Source organism: Euprymna scolopes, chromosome 14, assembly GCF_053919585.1.
Source record: "Euprymna scolopes isolate OS-2025 chromosome 14, ASM5391958v1, whole genome shotgun sequence".
Classification (NCBI taxonomy): Eukaryota; Metazoa; Mollusca; class Cephalopoda; order Sepiida; family Sepiolidae; genus Euprymna; species Euprymna scolopes.
In genome coordinates this window covers 159625766-159643906 of record NC_136495.1, presented here as the reverse complement: position 1 = coordinate 159643906, position 18141 = coordinate 159625766, and the positions used below count along the sequence as shown (strand labels likewise).

The following is an 18141-nucleotide window of genomic DNA, read 5'->3' as shown; positions in this document are numbered from 1 at the left end:
GGAATGATTAAACACATTACCTTTTCTCATTGAAATGAACACAGAAAGACGGCAGTTATAAAAAAAACATGATGATAGTTTATTCTTCGACCGGTCGGAAAGGATTCTGTACTTCAGGGATTCAAAGTTGTTACATGGTTCCTTCTGAGCCTCCCACTTCAAAGAGGGTGCCCTGACTCTAACTGAGAATCTGTCTGATCCTCTCTGCTTCTCTGAGTCTCTGATCTCAATCTGATTCTATTCTCTAACTTCGAAGTCTTTCCTATATTGAGAAATCATTTCTGCCATGACGTCACACGTATATCTAGTCAACGTGACCACAACTCACGTGTTTAAAACATGCGTGATTTGCACATTTTGAAACCATTTCTGACGATCAGGAAATTTCCCATTCTTTTTGTTGTTTTACAAAGGAATTAAACCTACTTGTTAATTCTCTAACCGATATTTTCATTATGCATTCTTTCTAAATATGTGAGCAGATTTTCCAGCCAAATTTTATTTATAAAATATTTAAAAAGAATTAACAATTTAACTGGACATTCAATTTAAAACCTATTGTTCCGTAAAACTTGTCTACAGGGTTCGATTCTCGTTTTATCTGATATCATTTTCATTTAACTAATTCTCTTTTTTTTACTTACATGAAAAGGGGCAGCCCTTTTTATGTAACATTGGCAATTAGCTTTTCTCTCAAATTAGGAGGTAATACCTGGGTGTTGTAAGTAAAACAAATACTATATATCCTTTGAATAAGGTTTTTATTAGCACAAAAGAACGATACATCGCGTCCAACATACACACTATAAAGTAACATGGCGGACACTACTGGAGTAGTTTACAGAGCTAGCGCTTCGTCAATACAACATTCTCCCCTCCATTAAATTAGAAAGTTCCTGTTGTGGATGGAAAGTTTATTCAAGTATTAGTGTATGAAGGTGGGTTTATCACAACCAATGCAAGGGACGTAGTTTAATATTTCAGGTTTGTAATGTTAAAACTCACTAATTCAGCCAACACAAGGAGTGCAATTTAATAGTTCTGATGCACAAAATAAATTTAATCCAGATTCACTAACTCTAGAATCAAAAATTCAACTTATCTGCCGGTCTTCTACTATGTTCTGACCGTCGCAAAACAGGTGGTTCTACTGGTGGAGGTGAATTTTCCTCTTGCTGATCTGCTGGTGTATCATTCTAGTTTTCCGAGTCATGTGAGTGATTGGTGAATTGGAAGTCTTTCAACGGGGCCAAGTCACGTGTAGATACAGTTATCTGCCTACCCTCGTTAGATCGAACAAAGGCATAATGGGGGTTAGCATCTAGAAATTCAATGTTATCAACCAGAGGTTCATATTTAGTTAACCGGTTGTGTCTCTGCATTAAAACAAAACCAGACTCGGTCATCCAAGACGGTACCGCTGTCCCAGACACTGATCTTCTTGGGTGTTTAAACAGGCGCTCATGAGGTGTCTCATTTGTGGATGTGGATATTAAAGATCGAATGGAATGGAAGGAGTTTACTAAAACCTTTTCCCAGTGATCACCTTTGTTTTCCAATGCTAATGAAATAGTTTTCCACACTGTTCCATTCATTCGCTCCACTTAACCATTCCCCTGCGGGTGATATGGAGTGCTGTAGCTCGTGGAGATCCCTTTGCCCTGCATATAATTCTTGTACTCAGCACTCTTGAAACAACTCCCGTTATCTGAATGAACTTGGCTGGGCATGCCAAATATAGAAAACAAGTGGGATCAAGATTGCAGTACACCCTGGGTACTTGTGTCTTTGCAAGGGTATACAAATGAGAAGCGGCTGTATTCATCAACTAATACCAACATATACTTATTTGGAGTAGATGAAGGTAGGGGTCCTTTAAAATCGAGGTTCAAACTCTCGAAAGATTGAGTTGATTTGATTAAATGCCCATCAACAGGGCAGAAAAATCTTGGTTTGCACTTGCTACAAACAATACAGTCCTTTGTCATCTGCCAAATATCCTAAAGAGAGTAAGAGAGGTCATCATCCTTGTAATCCCAGGATGGCACAAGGATCGATGCAAATTGAGGAGGGTGTTGCTACTATTATAGATAATGTCGAAATTGAAGCATGAAAGCTCCAATCTCCAATGGAGCAATTTATCCTTTTTTATTCGACTATGGTGATTTTGTCGTAAACAAATTTTACTGATTTCTGTTCATTAATAAGTTTGGAGCGGTCCCCCTAGAGGTAATGGTGCCAATATCTAACTGCTTCTATAATGGCAGCCGCTTCCTTTTCAACAGCTGGATGGTTTAGTTCAGAGCCATGTAGAATTCGTGAGAAAAAAAACAACTGGTCTACCATTTTGGTTGAGGACTTCAGAAAGAGCACAATCAGATGCATCAGTCTCCAACTCAAGGGGAGCATTCTCGTCGATAGTTTTTATTACAGCTGATTCAATATCTAGCTGTAGATTGTCAAATGCATTTCGAGCTTCCTAATTAAGGGTAAATAAGAGGCTGAATCTTATCAGAATATCTATGGATTCACTTTGAATAATACGAGAAAAACCCCAGGGCTCGCTTGAGTGATTTGGCGTCAGTTGGATAAAGGAGTTCTTTTAAAGGCTTCAACCTCTCAGGGTCGGGTTTAATTTGACCGTTGAGTCCAATGATATAACCCATGGAGCTCAGTTCATTCACAGATAACACACACTTTTCTTTATTGTACGTAATTTTCCGTTTTTCTGTTACTTTAATAAATTTTGCTAGATTCTCATCGTGTTGCTCCTGATCCTTTCCACAGATGAAAATATTGTCCAGGTATCCAAAGGTGTCGTGTAAGTCCTCAGAACTAATAATTTCATCGACAATTCGCTGAAAACAAGAAACTCCATTTGTAACCCCAAAGGGTATTCGGGTGAACTGACACAAACCAGAGTTAGCTTCAAAAGCAGTGAAGGTTTGTCATTCTCATTGATGGGGATCTGGTGATACACATTTTTCAGGTTGATTGTGCTGAATACATTATACTGAGGAACCTTATTCACTACGTTATCCAGCCGGGGCAGGGAGTAGGCATCAAGGCTTGTGTACTTATTCACAGTTCCAGAATAATCAATGGCCATTCTCTTTTTCTGATTATCGGATTTAACCACGACCACTTGTGCCCTCCAGGGAAAGTTTGAGGTTTCGATGATCCCCTCCTTTAAAAGGCGCTTAACTTCTGAGTCAATGAACTTGCTATCACTTGAGCTATAACGTCTACACTTGGTGGCAACCGGTTTGCAGTTCTTATTTATATTAGCAAAATGTTCAGGCAGTTCTACCGAAGCCACAGCGAGTCCCCAAATCTCAATAGGAGTTGAACTCCCACCGTAACGCTTTCATGTTTACTTTGAAAATCCAGTCCGAGATTCACATCACAACAAAGGTTATTTAAAACTGACAGTTTCTGGTTGGGATACATACGTTTGTTAAAAAGTACGTTAGGAAAACAAGCACCTACCACCTTTGATGGGAGGTCAGACGATGCCATCAAAACTCTCAAGTTTGAATCTGTTATTTTAGAATCCAGATCCTCAGCTACTTTGGTATGAATAAAGCTGTCAGAACTACCACTGTCCATGTGGATTTCTGCGGTGGATCTCTGTAGGGACGATGGAACTGTCGAACTCGAACTTATAGAGGCTAAGGTTGGATGATGGACCGAGGCAGAAGTTGATTGAGTAGTATTATTTGATTTGCAGCATTTTGCAAAATGCCCGATCCGTTTACATCGATGACAAACACTCGATTTCGCTGGACTCTGTTATTTTGGATGTTTATAATTTCCACAGTTCCAACATTTAATTTCTGATTTCGAAGCACTTAGATTTATTTGATTAGAATCCAAGTCTGATGTCTCTTCTTTCCCGAGGGCTGCAGCAGTTGGTTCCCAGTATCGTGCTGGTGAATACGATGCCATATTCCTCGTTGCATTGTCCAGCGCTCGGGGATGGTCAAACATACTGTCCAGGTCAGACGTTTTATTTTCCAACAAATGCTGGCAAATGGTATGGGACTGAATTTGGGCAAAAGGCATCCCGAATCGATTCATTAGCGTATATCGCCACGCTGACATCCCTAAAATTGCAGTCGTTGCTAAGGACTCGTAATGTCCGAAGATGCTCGTCCAGACTTTCTCCCGGTTGATGACGCCTCGTGGCAAGTAGATGCCGTGCATATATCTCATTTTTTGGTTTGATAAAGAATTCCTCCAGTTTGAGACAGGCTTCTTCATAATTTCCGCAATCGCTGACATATTCGAAAATATCCGGTGGAATAAAATTCATCAGGACCGACAACTTGTTGAGATTTTCCTGGGGTAGTGCCGCTAAAAAATATTTGAACGTAGCAAGCCAATGCTTAAATTCTTGCTCAGCATTAGATGAATAAGTGTGTACATCCAATCAAGAATGCCTCAGGGCACGATCCATTTTTAAAATCTTTTACTTTTTTTTACCTTTTTGTGCTAATAAAATTGTTGTATGTAAAACAAATACTGTGTACCCTTTAAATAAGGTTTTTATTAGCACAAAAGAACTATACATCGGGTCCAACGTCAACACTAAAAAGTAACATAGCGGACACTACTGGAGTAGTATACAGAGCAAGCGCTTCGTCAGGGAGAGTGCTATTGGGAAGTTTCATATCCACACAAAACAAAAATACAACATTGGGGAAAACAACTCATAACAAATAAAACCTTTTACCTGTCAGAATGATGATAAGGCAAAACATATCTCGCATGATCACACCACACAGAAACAGTTACTACACTTTCCTCACACAACTTAATTAGCAGGTTTAAGTCTGGAATCATAAGTATTATCGAATCGTGTTTCATAAAAATAAGTTGCAAGTTTCATAATGTAATCATGTGTTTATAGTTTAATTTCTTGGTTAAATTTTTTTTTTTTTCTTTGGCTAACTTCACTGTTTGTGCAATTCGTTTCGATTATTTGATTTGATGTCAAATATTCAGTTTTGGATTTTCATATGTGGATTATTTGAATTTTTTTTGTTGGTGGTTACTTGCCTCACCACGGGGGCTGAGTTGGACACAAGGTCGGGTGTTAGTGTAGAAGAAAACCTGTTGGAATTTTTTTTGTACTAATAATGGTGCATCCCCCTGTTTACATTTATTATTTTTTATCTGGTTCTTATATATATATATATGATTTTCTGTATTTCGTATCCTTTATGATTTTTAGTTTCGTATATTTTGGGTTTGTACAAAACTCCCTTTAATTTGAGAAAAGGAAAATGCTAGCTCTGTGATGACGTCACGAGCCCAGCGCGAGATTCGCCCTCTTTTGAAATTCCACTGACGTGGAGATTGGATGTTTGTTTCATTGCCCTGCGCTGAAAATGGAATTTTGACGAGCCTCCTTCAAAGAAGAAAACTCGGCAAGAACACCCCATGCATGTGACGAGACATACTTCTGAAAACTATCTACGTGACTACGGTTTTGCACATATTTTTGAAGGAGTGTAATTATTTAAAAAGAAAATACCTTATTTTATGTGACAAGGAATTTTGGAACCTCCTACAAAGAAGAAAACCCCGCAAGAATACCCAGATATGCGACGCGGCCATACTTCTGAAATCCATCTGCGTGTCTATGGTTTGCACGCAAATGAAGGAGAGAAAATTCTAAAAGGACTTTAAACGAGAAAAATAAAAATAAGAAGGCACGTGCCTGACTGGCTTTCAATTTCTGAGTACGCTCCTAAAATTTACTACATAAGAGAGTGTGATTAGGCACTACTATTTTGAATCTTATTGTATTCGTTCTTGGATACGACATCTTCATTATGAGAACCAATGTTATTTTTTTCATATGTTACTTTGGCGTTTTTTAAATTTAATGCCCGCAAAGAGAAAAATTTGCAACTAATTTTATTGTGAATAAAGTCTCTTCTTCGTTTCAAAGAAAGACCTTTATATTTTATTCTTTACTCCCCCCTTTTTATTCCATGCTTTCATTTTTTTTTTTCAGATTAGTTACTTTAGCGTCAAATTTATCTGGAAGCAAGATAAAATTCCGACAAACCAGTTCCCCCAAAAGGGGCATTCTGTTTAGTAACAAAAATAATAAAATGTATTAGTTGTAAAGGATTTCGCTTCCATTAATCGAAACAAAAAAGTGAAGTGAAAAACAGATACTACATTTTGATTTCGGCCCGACAGCGAAGAAGACCCCTTTTTATTATTATTTGGTCTCTATTATTTAGTTTTAAAAAAGTTAAGCTCGAATTTTATATCTTCATGTCTTTCATTTGTTTTTCTTTTTTTTTTTAATTGGATACACAAAATAGAAATTTACTAAAGAAATTCCAACAAACTTTAAGCACTGACAAATAAAATCTAAACTTGATAGGAAACTAATTCGACACATTGAATTAATGAACGGACATTTTTACACGAGGAACGAACTACTGATTGCACCGTTTTCTGATGACCGAAATTCTTTATTCTTTAGAAGTTGATTTTCTCTTTAAATAATTTCACGTTTAAATCGTGTTTTTCATCTTTTTATTTTGATTCTTTTATATTTTCATATATTTTATTTCCAAACGAATTGAACACATGAAACAAAAATCGTATCAATTTACAAACAAAACTGATTTTCTGTTTTGATTTAAAAGAAGAAAAAAAAAAAACTAATTCATCCCGGCTTTTTCTTTTTTATTTTGTTCCTGGAGTAAAAGGTAAGTTTTTTAAAAAGTTTTTTTTTTACACTTTAAAAAAAATTTCATTAAATAACTTTTAAAATAATTTTAAACATTCAACATTCAAATAAGTTTATTGTTGCAATTCAATAACTGATATTGATTCCGCCATGCTTTATAAAAACGTGAACAAAAAAATTTAAATCTCCGAGTTAAAAAATAAAAAATAATAAAAATATGCTTTACAATCTGACTTTTTATTTTTGTTAAAAATGTGTTGATTGAAGTAAAACGTATGTGATTTCTTGGAAAATAATGTTTACCATAAACACAATAATTTCATTCGAAGTTGATTGAATTGTAGACAACTAGGTATGGGCGGATAAAAATAGACCTAATTTTGAAAGCTGATTTATCATAATTTTTTTGTAGGTTTCCAACTACTTTTTTATTGTATTTGAAAGATTAAGGACTAAAGTTAATTTCCTTAAGGAAAAAAAAAATATTTGTGCACGTGAAAAAAAAAAAGAAAAGTTATGAAAAATGTTTTCACGGCGAGCTAACCAATTCAGCTCAATTTTGAAGTTAAATAAATTAATTGTAAAAATCCTTTAAAAGATAAATATTAGTTTTCTGGGTCTATTTCAAGGATAATTAGTAAAGACCTAAAATATTGAATTAAATAATTAAAAAACAAAACCTTGTTTATACAAAATAAAGCTTAATTAGCCCTAAAAAATAAAGTAATTATTGTGAGAAAATAAAAAAAAGAAATAAAAAAAGAAGATTGCTTACGTGGCGGAATTCTAATCTGAGTGGTTGAGAGGACGAGTCTCTTATAGACTTGGAGGAGTAGTGGGAGGCACAATTCTTCTGTTATAAAAGAATTGCGTCTCTGACTAGTACCAGTAGTGTTAATGACTTACTAGTGGACGGTTGGCACAACTTAGTTACTCGCTGCTCGCCGTACTACAATACTTGTTACTCGACCCAGTAGAGGGGGGGGGTCGCATAGGGCATCCTTTGCAACCTTTCGGAGCTTACGCTATCACTGGGTAATCTACTTCACCCTCTAAATAGTTTTTTTTTTCCAGATTATGTCATTCGCCAAAACGCAACCGATAAAGTTTGTAAACACGATTATACGGAAGCAGACAATTTCAGCTAATCGAAACGCTGTTTCAAAATGAAGTCAGATAGGGGTGTCAGATTCCCCCCCCCCCCACACCAGACGTGCATCCATACATTACTAATCTGACCTTTTGTATCAATTTTTATCATTTTTTAATTTAATTATTTTTTATGTTCCTGTTTTTAAATGATTTTTTTTTAATTATTGTTCGGGATTATATAAAAATTATGTTACGCCGAAAGTTTTAAATCCTTGCGAGCAAGGAAATTATTAAAATCTTGTATATAAAAATTATTCAGAATCTGTAATCAAAAAAAAGTAGAAATATTTTTACTATTATAATTTTTTTTGTGAAAATATTAAATAAACAATGCTTAATTCAATAATAATATCGGTAGTTCGAGAAATTCATTTTCTTTGAGTTATATCGAATTTGTTAATATGGAATTTAGGGTCTTTTTTTGTAATGTTCCTGTAAAAATTATATTTTTATTGTTACAAATTACAATTCTTTATTTATATAAAAAAAGCAAAAATAAATTCTTGCGTTTTTATTTACAAAACCATAATTTTAGTAAAGGTATTTTTTGTTTAAACAAAATAATACATTTCCACTAGGATTTAAATAAAAACAATGGGTTCATTATATTTTGCGATCATCATTTGATAAATACTGAAAAGTTCATTAAAATTGGTTAATTTCCTGATTTTTGGTGATTTTTTAAGTAAAGGGAGGGGTCACAATGTTTATAAATTTTGAGCATCGGCATTCATTTTGCCCGTACCTATAGACAATTGATGAAAAAAACTGCGTTTTTGGTATTTAACTGTTTTAATATTTAAAAAAAAAAATTGTCTACCAATTATGTCATTAGAGAAATTCATTTGATCTTTGATGTTTCATCCAGTATTTTGCATTTTAGAATGGGGATCACTTTTTTTAATATAAAGTTTACATTTATTCGCCACTACCAATTATCAGAACAAAAATATTGGTAAATTTGTATTAGCAGTGTAAAAATCTACTTTTGTGGGCTTTTATGTTTCAACAGGCTTTTAAAAAAAACTGTCTGCAAAGAAGGATTTAAAATTTTTTTTTAAATATTTAATATATTGGAGAAAGGGATCACTTTCCTATATAAATTTAATGTCAAAGGAGAACCCACTTCATGTAAATTATCACTCTCGCAGAAGACCTTGTGTTTGCTTAGCCTGTAAAATGCCAGCAGAAAATGTAGAAAAGAAAAGACAAGCATAATTTTGTAGATCGCTCATTGGTGAACGTATGCCATTAATTTGCATATGCACACAATTGGTAACTGTTAAGGGGGATGAATTCTAAAGGATCTTAATTGAGTTAAGTTTTTTGCTGGACAGCTTAGAATGAGAAAGAATGGTGGAAGATAATATTGAATACACAAGGATTTATTGCAAGTTGAAAGAAAGAAAGGAAAAAAAGACTTTTGTGCATTGTATCGTCAAGAGGACAGTTTGGCACCGTCAGTTTAAAAAAAAATTGTTTTCTCCCTTTCCATTTTATAAGCTATCTTGGCGTTTTTATTTTATTTTCATGTTACTTTTATAAGTGGTGACTTAAGAAAAAGAAAGGGACAGATTCGACATTTGTTTAATACCAGAATTTGATGGATCTGCTGCTGGGCCATCTGTTGTTGAATAGGTTGAGAAGGCTGAACGACTTTGCAAATTGTGCAAAATAAAGGAGCCAGCAACAGATATTCTATTGAGGTAAACTGAAGGGGCCTATGCAGTGTACCAGCAACTCGGGGATGAACCTGACTGGGAAAAAATTAAACAAAGCTTATATACAGTATTTGGTACGGATCCTTTCATTGTATGGCAAGAGTTCACTACCTGGCAGCTACATCCCAATGAAACGTTGGACATTTACTTAGTTGATTTATGAAAGTTATCAGCACTGTTTGGTAGTGTCAACGCCAAAATATTAAGCTCTGCCTTTCTGGTGGGCTTACCTGAGGATGTCAGTAGACTTTTGCAAGTGTCGTCACATATTGCTTGACACTGCCAGTTTTAGTTTTGTTAGTTTTTGTTCCCTTTCCATGTTATAACTCGTTCTCTCTTTCCAATTTCTTGGCAGGACTAAGAGGAGAGAGGTCATATTGGTTTCTGTTTTCTGACGTTTTTCTTTGGAGGAGAGTGTTAGAGCCCATGTGTTCTTAACTATTCTGTACTTTCACCTAACAATTTATGTAAGATGCCATAAAAATATATTCGGGCATAATAAAACTTGATACTTATACACTATTTGACCTGCACTATTTTAAAAATAATATTTTCATGTAAAATTCATGTTTTTCGATATGTTTTTTATTAAATTGTTAAGTGACAATTCAGAATAGTTACAAAAGCTCTACCCCTTGCCCTTGCCATGGGGAGAATGGCTTTTTAAATAATGTTATTATTTCAGCACTTGGGTCAAATAGTGAATAAGTACCCAAAACGTTTTTAAAATTGTCACTGTGACATATATTTCTTCCAGTATTTTTTTTTTGGAGTGGTTATCAGGACTCCGCAGATGACTTCTCTGATTCAACTATTCATGTCTTGTTCTAACATAATATTTGGCGTCATTATTTTTTCAAAGTAAATAAACGCTTCAAAATAAATTCAAGAGAAAAAATTCCAGGTATGTAGAAGCGCTAACTCTTTTGCCTTTGGTAACATTTTTTTGTTATATATTTGGGTTTTTTTGCCATTTTTTTCATTTTTCTTGTTCATACGTCAAAATGCTGCTTTTGTTAATCAGTAATTATAAACTAAATTGAAAAATTGTTTGCAGAAAATGTTAAAAGTATAATTAAGAAAACAAGAATTTTGTAATTCTTAGAATCAAAAGAGGATTTTTTTCTCTTTACTTTGAATCATACTTCCTCGTCTTCGATCTCCCATTTTTCTGTAACTAAACAGTATAATAAACACGCTTTTTAAAGAGTAGATACAGGCAAAAATGGGTGGATAAAGATAGGAGGACCTAGTTTTGAAAGCCGATTTATCATAATTTTTTTGTAGGCTTCCAACTACTTTTTGATTGTATTTGAAAGATTAAAGACTAAAGTTAATTTTCCTAAAGGAAAATAATATTTGTGCATGTGAAAAAAAAGTTATGAAAAATGTTTTCATGGCAAGCTAACCAATTCTGCTAAATTTTGAAGTTAAATCCATTCATTGTAAAAATCCTTTAAAAGATAAATATTAATTTTCTAGGTCTATTTCAAAGATAATTAGTAAAGTGAAAACCTAAGATATTGAATTAAAAACACTTCGCTTGTACAAAAATAGCCCAATTAGCCCTCAAAAGGCAAGTAATTATGGCATTTGCCAAAACGCAACCGATAAAGGTTTGTAAACACGATTATACGGAAACCCAAAATTACAGCCAATCAAAACACTGTTTCAAAATAAAGTCATGATCTTAAAATGAGGTAGGGGTGACATATTTTTTTACCCCCCAGACGTGCATCCGTACATTCCTATTCTGAATGTTTGTACCAATTTTTATCATTTTTTAATTTAATTATATATTATGTTCCTGTTTTTAAATTTATTCTTTTTTTAATTATTGTTCGAGATTATATATAAATTATGTTACGCCAATTTATGTGAGCAAGGGAATTAATGAAATCTTGCATATAAAAATTATGCAAAATCTGTAATTTAAGAAATAGCATTTTTGCTATTATATTTTTTTTGTGAAAATAGTAAATAAACAATGCTTAATTTAATGGTATGTCGGTAGTTTGAAAAATTCATTTTTCTTCGAGTTATATCAAATTCATTCATACTGATTTTAGGGGCTTTTTCGTAATGTTCCTGTAAAAATTTAATATTTTTTTTTAGATTGTTATATTTTACAATGCTTAATTTTCATGAAAAACGCAAAAATAAATTCCTCTATTTTTTTTTACTATAGAAAACCATAACTTTAATACAGGTATTTTTTGTTTAAACAAAATAATACATTGGCACTAAGATTTAAATAAAAATAATGGGGTTGATTATATTCCGTGATCATTATTTTATAAATACTGAAAATCTCATTAAAATTGGTAAACTTTCTGATTTTTGGTGAATATTTAAGTAAAGGAAGGGGTAAAAATGTTTATACATTTTGAGCATCGGCATTTAATTTGCTATTAAATATATTTGCAGCCCACTACTGGTTGATTGTTTGTACTTTGGTTCTAAAGATCGATGCCTCAAAACTTCCTTGCCATTTTCTTCTTTATCACTTGCATATTTCTTTTGTTTCTTTCCATATTTCATTCTATTAATTGAATGTTGAAAATTAATTCCTGTGTATTTTTACTTATTTCATGTTTTATTTATTCCATGTTTTAATCATTTGCTCATGTGTTTATATTTATTATTTATTTCCTCTCTTTTAATTGTGACTATTCAAAAAAAAATTGGAATTGATAAATATCCTTTGTAATTCTCTCTCTTCTCCCTGTTTCTATGTGCAATAATATTGGGTTAACTTTTGTCTGATGGTTTGAGGGTACTGGATTGACAGTTCCTGGCTGGTGTTTCCGACTGATAGTATAGGAGCCCTAACTCTTTGGTAGAACTTGGAGTGGCTGCTCCATCAACAGTTGTATAATATCAGGATGATTGTAATGCCATGTCGTGCATGGAAAGGTACTGTGCACCCATCTTCAGTGGGCTTTCCCAAGGCCACAATTCTATAGATGAAGAGTCAGCTGATGGTCTACTCGTGTTGCATGTCTGGTATTCTGCACTACTTGTTCAACACCTCTCACCTAAACTGAAACTTCAAAAAAATAAAATGCCAGTTAAATAAAAAAAAATACAATTAAACCAGGCTTATTCAAACAAAACTAATTTGCCTCCGACCTTGAGGTTTGCATTTACGAATATCTGTAGGAACTAATTTAGATGATGTCGAATCGTTTCTCTGAGCCAACACCCCGGATATCTTAGCACTAAGTGAAACTAACCTACACTCCTCCATCCCCTCTAACTACTTTAACATGCCTGGTTATCTCTTACTTTACCGTAAGGACTCAGACAGACATATGCATAGACTTGGAGTCTATATTTAAAATACCCTCCCCTTTACTAGAGAAATAAAACTAGAATCAGACGATTAGGCCTTTATGTTCTTTAGACTTAACATGCAACATAACATTAGCTACATATATTTTCTTTACTGATCTCCCACGACCCAGGACTATTCTAATAAAGTCTCTAACAGTATAGATACAGCACTCTCCCATGAGGTTAGGGCACAAGTAAATATATTTGGTAACTTCAATGTCCATCACAGTAATAGGCTTGAATTCTCTACTTACACATACGCAACTGGTAGCACGACACATAGCTTCTCTATATCACATGGTTATATTTCTAATACATTTCCCAGACCAACAAGATTAACGTGCCTCACTACTAGATCTATTTCTGACCACAGTTTCCAATGATTGTGCAAAGAATGCCCATAGTCCACTCGGGAATGCTGATCCCACTGTGAATTCTGAAGAAATCGCCTTAAATTCTAGACCTATAACTGAAGAGCCATTGCTTAAAACAACGAGATATTTTAAAAAGGTTGATTGCAAAGCCATCAGGGATCTCAACAGAGATTTCCCATGGGGAAATTTCTTTTCTCTACCTGCTGAACAGTGTGTAAATGAGACCATTGGCTGGTTCAAAATGGCAATTGAAGCACATGTTCCCACATGGAAATTCTATAACAAGCTCCACTCTCCCAAATGCTTTACTTCTACGTGTGTAGCTGCCATTGCTCAAAGGCAACATGAACACTGCAGATTTAACCAACATAAGTCCAGTTCAAACAGACAAAAGTTTATAGATGCTAGAAGTAATTGTAAGAGAGAAATAGCAACAGCTAAGAAAGAATATACCAAAACCAACAGAAAATATGTTGAAGCACAGAAATTAGAAACCCATGATTTTTGGAAAATCTACAACAGTGCAGTAAATAATGGGCAATCAACAATTCTTCCACTATCAAACAATCATGAGGTTCGTTGCATAGCAACTGAGAAGGCTAACATGCTTGCCAGTCGGTTTGTCTCCAACTCCCTTTTGACCTAGTAAATCACCCTCTCCCTGATTCTCCTTTGCGGATAGATGCCGCACTAGATGATCCTGAAATTACTCCTTCTCAGGGGCATGATATCATAAAAACCTTGACACCTCAAAAACATGTGAACCCGATCTCAACCTGGCCGTGCTATTAAAAAAATACTCCACTGAGGTTTCTTTGGTTCTCTCTTGTACTATACAACAAATGTCTTAACGAATCTTTCTTTCCTGACTGCTGGAAAGCTGCTTTTGTAGTACCAGTTTTCAATAATTCTGGTGAAAGAACTGACTCAGTTCCTTCCACTTTTTGCCAAAATATTTGAGTCCATAATTAACGAAGCTCTAGTATAGCACTTTACAATACTAAACTTCTGATCGCCCAATATGAGTAGGAACAGATATATTGAGAGCATTACCAAGACAACTGCAAAGAAGGTGGGTTCTCTCTACCGTGCTAGATAGCTACTTATGCCTGAAAATATCCTGTACCTCTATAAGGCCACCATTCGCCTATGTATGGAGTATTGTTGTCACATTTGGGCTGGTGCATCTGCTACTAGTCTTTCATTCTTTGACAGGGTTAAAAAAAATGTCGCCAACCTGATAGGTCCTGAACTGTCATTTAAACTTCAGCCTCTGTCTCATCGACGGAATATTGCATCCCTCTGCCTATTCTACAAGTATTTTAATGGTGAATGCTCTGATGAACTGCAAGAACTTGTACCCTTTCAACATAAATACCCCTGACAAACTCGACAAGCAGCTACCTCCCACCTCTATACAGTAGAGATCCCTAGATGTGAGAAAGCCTTCTTCTCCAGTAGTTTCTTCCTCAGAACTGTTAGACTTTGAAACTCCTTCCGAGATTCTGCTTTCTCAACTATACTGACATGCAAAAGTTCAAATGTAATGTGAACAAACATCTTGCTGCTCATATTCGTACATAATATCCCTGTAACTTATGTCCCTGATAGTAGCCCTATATATCAAAGTGGCACTGTGCCTTGTTTGTGGTTAAAATAGAAAAAAGATGACACAGTAAAGACCTATTACATTCTGAAACTCTTTTTGAATGCTATCTAAGATGAAGGTAAATGATTTTCTGGACAGTAAATTTACTCCTTTAAGAAAATGTAAAAAGTTTTTATTATTTTACATATTCGTTTATCGATGATATGTAAATTTGTGGGCTTGAGGAAAGCAGAAACAATGGTTAATATTATGACTATATAATTACTTCATTTAGTCACATAAATTCATATACGAAGATATAATTTTATGCATAAATTTTCAGTATTTACTTCAACAGTGCTCAAGATGTAGATAGAGCTAGGTAGTAAGTTATGACAATAATAATAGAAAATAAATAAAAAATAAAATAAAAAATAGAATAAAAGAAACATATATTCATAAATAAGTATATATATATATATATCCGAAATATAGAATATAAAAACACAAAATAACATGTCTTACTATACCTAGGCTGAAAGTAGGTCAGCTTATTATGACAAAAGGATATCTAAAATACAAAAGGGGTTAACCAGATGTCAACTGTACCTTTTTCCTGTAAGTGCCCGTTCATTGGCACATTAGGATGGGTGCAGTCGCAACTAGGAAGCTAATTGGCTACCTAGAAAAGTCAATAGCATGTGCGTATATAAAAACGTGCAATAACCACAACTTTTTTCATAAACCTGACAAATTCTCACAAGAATGAAATGCGAAATAATCTGTGTAGCTTAACTGCCATATATATTTTCATAACATATATATATATATATATATATATAAATATTTCATTTAGTTACAAATATAATAATCACATTTTTGGGGGTTAGGGTGTTATTTTCAAGCAAACTGTAGACTCGAATAACAAAATTGACAAATTAAGCAAAATATAAAAAGAGAAAAGAAAAATGTAAATGAATAAAAAAGTAAAAAGTATCGAACATTAAAAATAATGTTAATATTTTTTTAATGTTGCATATTTGTTTATCAAAAATATGTAAATGTACATGCTTGAGGTAGGCAGAAACAATTGTATACAGTAAAAACTTTTTTGACCAACATATGGAAAAATTTTCCTTATAACAAATTGTTAATATTAAGACTCATATGTGTATGTTTATATAAGCGTTTTACTACATACAGTTATTCTCTACACCTATATCGACTTGTTCTGTTTCAAGTTAAAAAATATTTGGTTGTTTTTCTAATGTGTCTCATAATGTTGTTTTATATAAATTATCTAGAAGTTATGAGTCTAATCCAATAATATTAACAGCAATAAACAAACAAAATTCTAATATGTCAATGCAACTACTAAAAATATTAATTTAATTTTTTTACAGATGTTCCTGTTTGAACCCATTTAGTGAATGTTAATGGATCATGTTTTTCTTAAGAAAACTAACAGAAAAATCTGTAGGAAGATTAATTCTACTTTAACAAATTTTTAGTGATGAAAACGTCATGCATCTCGAAGATTATATAAACTTTTGTAAAACATGTTATAAATGTTAAAATGAATCAAACGTTGCTCAAAGACTGAATCACAAATGAAAAAGAGTATGTGACTGTTGAAAAACAATATATTTTACATGACAAGAAATCTATAGCAGTAAGAAATTTAAGTTAGAGAAGGAACACCAGATAAATGCTATAGCCTTGTGAAGTAGCTGGTGTTTCATTTTTCAAATGAAATTTGGTTCAACATCTGAAAATTAAAGCTAAAAAGCGAGGAAGAAATAGCGTATTTTGATTATCTTGTTCCAAGATCAATTGTAGTAAGAAATGCAGGTACAGAGTGTGGAAAAGCCACATTCTTGCGAAGTGTGTAAATATTCTTGTTCTCAGAAATCAACGTTAGCAATACATATGAGAACTCACACTGGTGAAAAGCCATATTCTTGTGAAGTGTGTGAATATTCTTGTTCTACAAAATCTAACTTATTGAGACATATGAGAATTCACACTGGCGAAAAGACGCATTCTTGCAAGGTGTGTAAATATTCTTGTTATCAAAGGTCAACGTTAGTAATACATATGAGAACTCACACTGGTGAAAAGCCATTTTCTTGTAAAGTGTGTAAATATTCTTTTTCGCGAAAGTCACATTTACTGAGACATATGAGATCTCACACTGGCGAAAAGCCACATTCTTGTGAAGTATGTGGATATTCTTGTTCTGAAAAATCAACGTTAGTGCCGCATATGAGAACTCACACTGGTGAAAAGCCTCATTCTTGTGACGTATGTGGATATTCTTGTTCTCAAAAATCAACATTAGTGACGCATGTAAGAACTCACACTGGAGAAAAGCCACATTCTTGTGAAGTGTGTGGATATTCTTGTTCTGAAAAATCAACATTAGTTAAACATATGAAAACTCATACTGGCGAAAAGCCACATTCTTGTGAAGTGTGTAAATATTCTTGCTCTGTTAAATCAACGTTAGTAATGCATATGAGAACTCACACTGGAGAAAAGCCACATTCTTGTGAAGTGTGTGGATATTCTTGTTCACGAAAGTCGCATTTAGTAACACATATGAGAACACATACTGGCGAAAAGCCACATTCCTGTGAAGTATGTGGATATTCTTGTTCTGAAAAATCAACATTAGTGATACATATGAGGACTCACACTGGCGAAAAACCACATTCTTGTAAAGTGTGTGAATATTCTTGTTCTCAAAAATCTACGTTAGTGAAACATATGAAAACTCACACTGGAGAAAAGCCACATTCTTGTGAAGTGTGTGGATATTCTTGTTCTGAAAAATCAAGATTAGTAAAGCATGTGAGAACTCACACTGGGGAAAAGCCTCATTCTTGTGAAGAGTGTGGGTATTCTTGTTCTATTAAATCCAACTTAGTGAAGCATATGAGAACTCACAATCCTTAGAGCCAAACTTTAATGAAATGCAGATAGCAGCCATAAAGGGGACAACGACTATTCTTTAAACAAAGTACAATGAAATCCAGTATCAGCCCCAGAACAGAGTCCCTTGATTTCATAAAAGTAACCAAAGTAAAATAATACTAGAGGCAACATAGGCGTCTTGCCTATTTGGCAGTCGTTGCAGAACTCTCCCAGTATTGGTGATTGATACCTTTATATATCTCACTCACGCACCTATGTTAATTAGTGGGCGTCTCCACAACACTAACCAAAGTAAAATAATAAAATTTAGATGTA

At 33.9% G+C, this 18141-nt stretch overlaps 1 long non-coding RNA gene across 1 annotated transcript in view; it reads left to right on the top strand.

The window, feature by feature from the left end:
* The window catches only part of LOC145293379 (uncharacterized), a 32283-nt gene extending 14559 nt beyond the window's left edge, over positions 1-17724 (top strand). The window contains exon 2 of the long non-coding RNA XR_013869728.1: positions 16293-17724. This is a non-coding gene — a long non-coding RNA (uncharacterized LOC145293379). The remainder of the gene's footprint in view (positions 1-16292) is intronic.
* Positions 17725-18141: the final 417 nt, after the last annotated feature.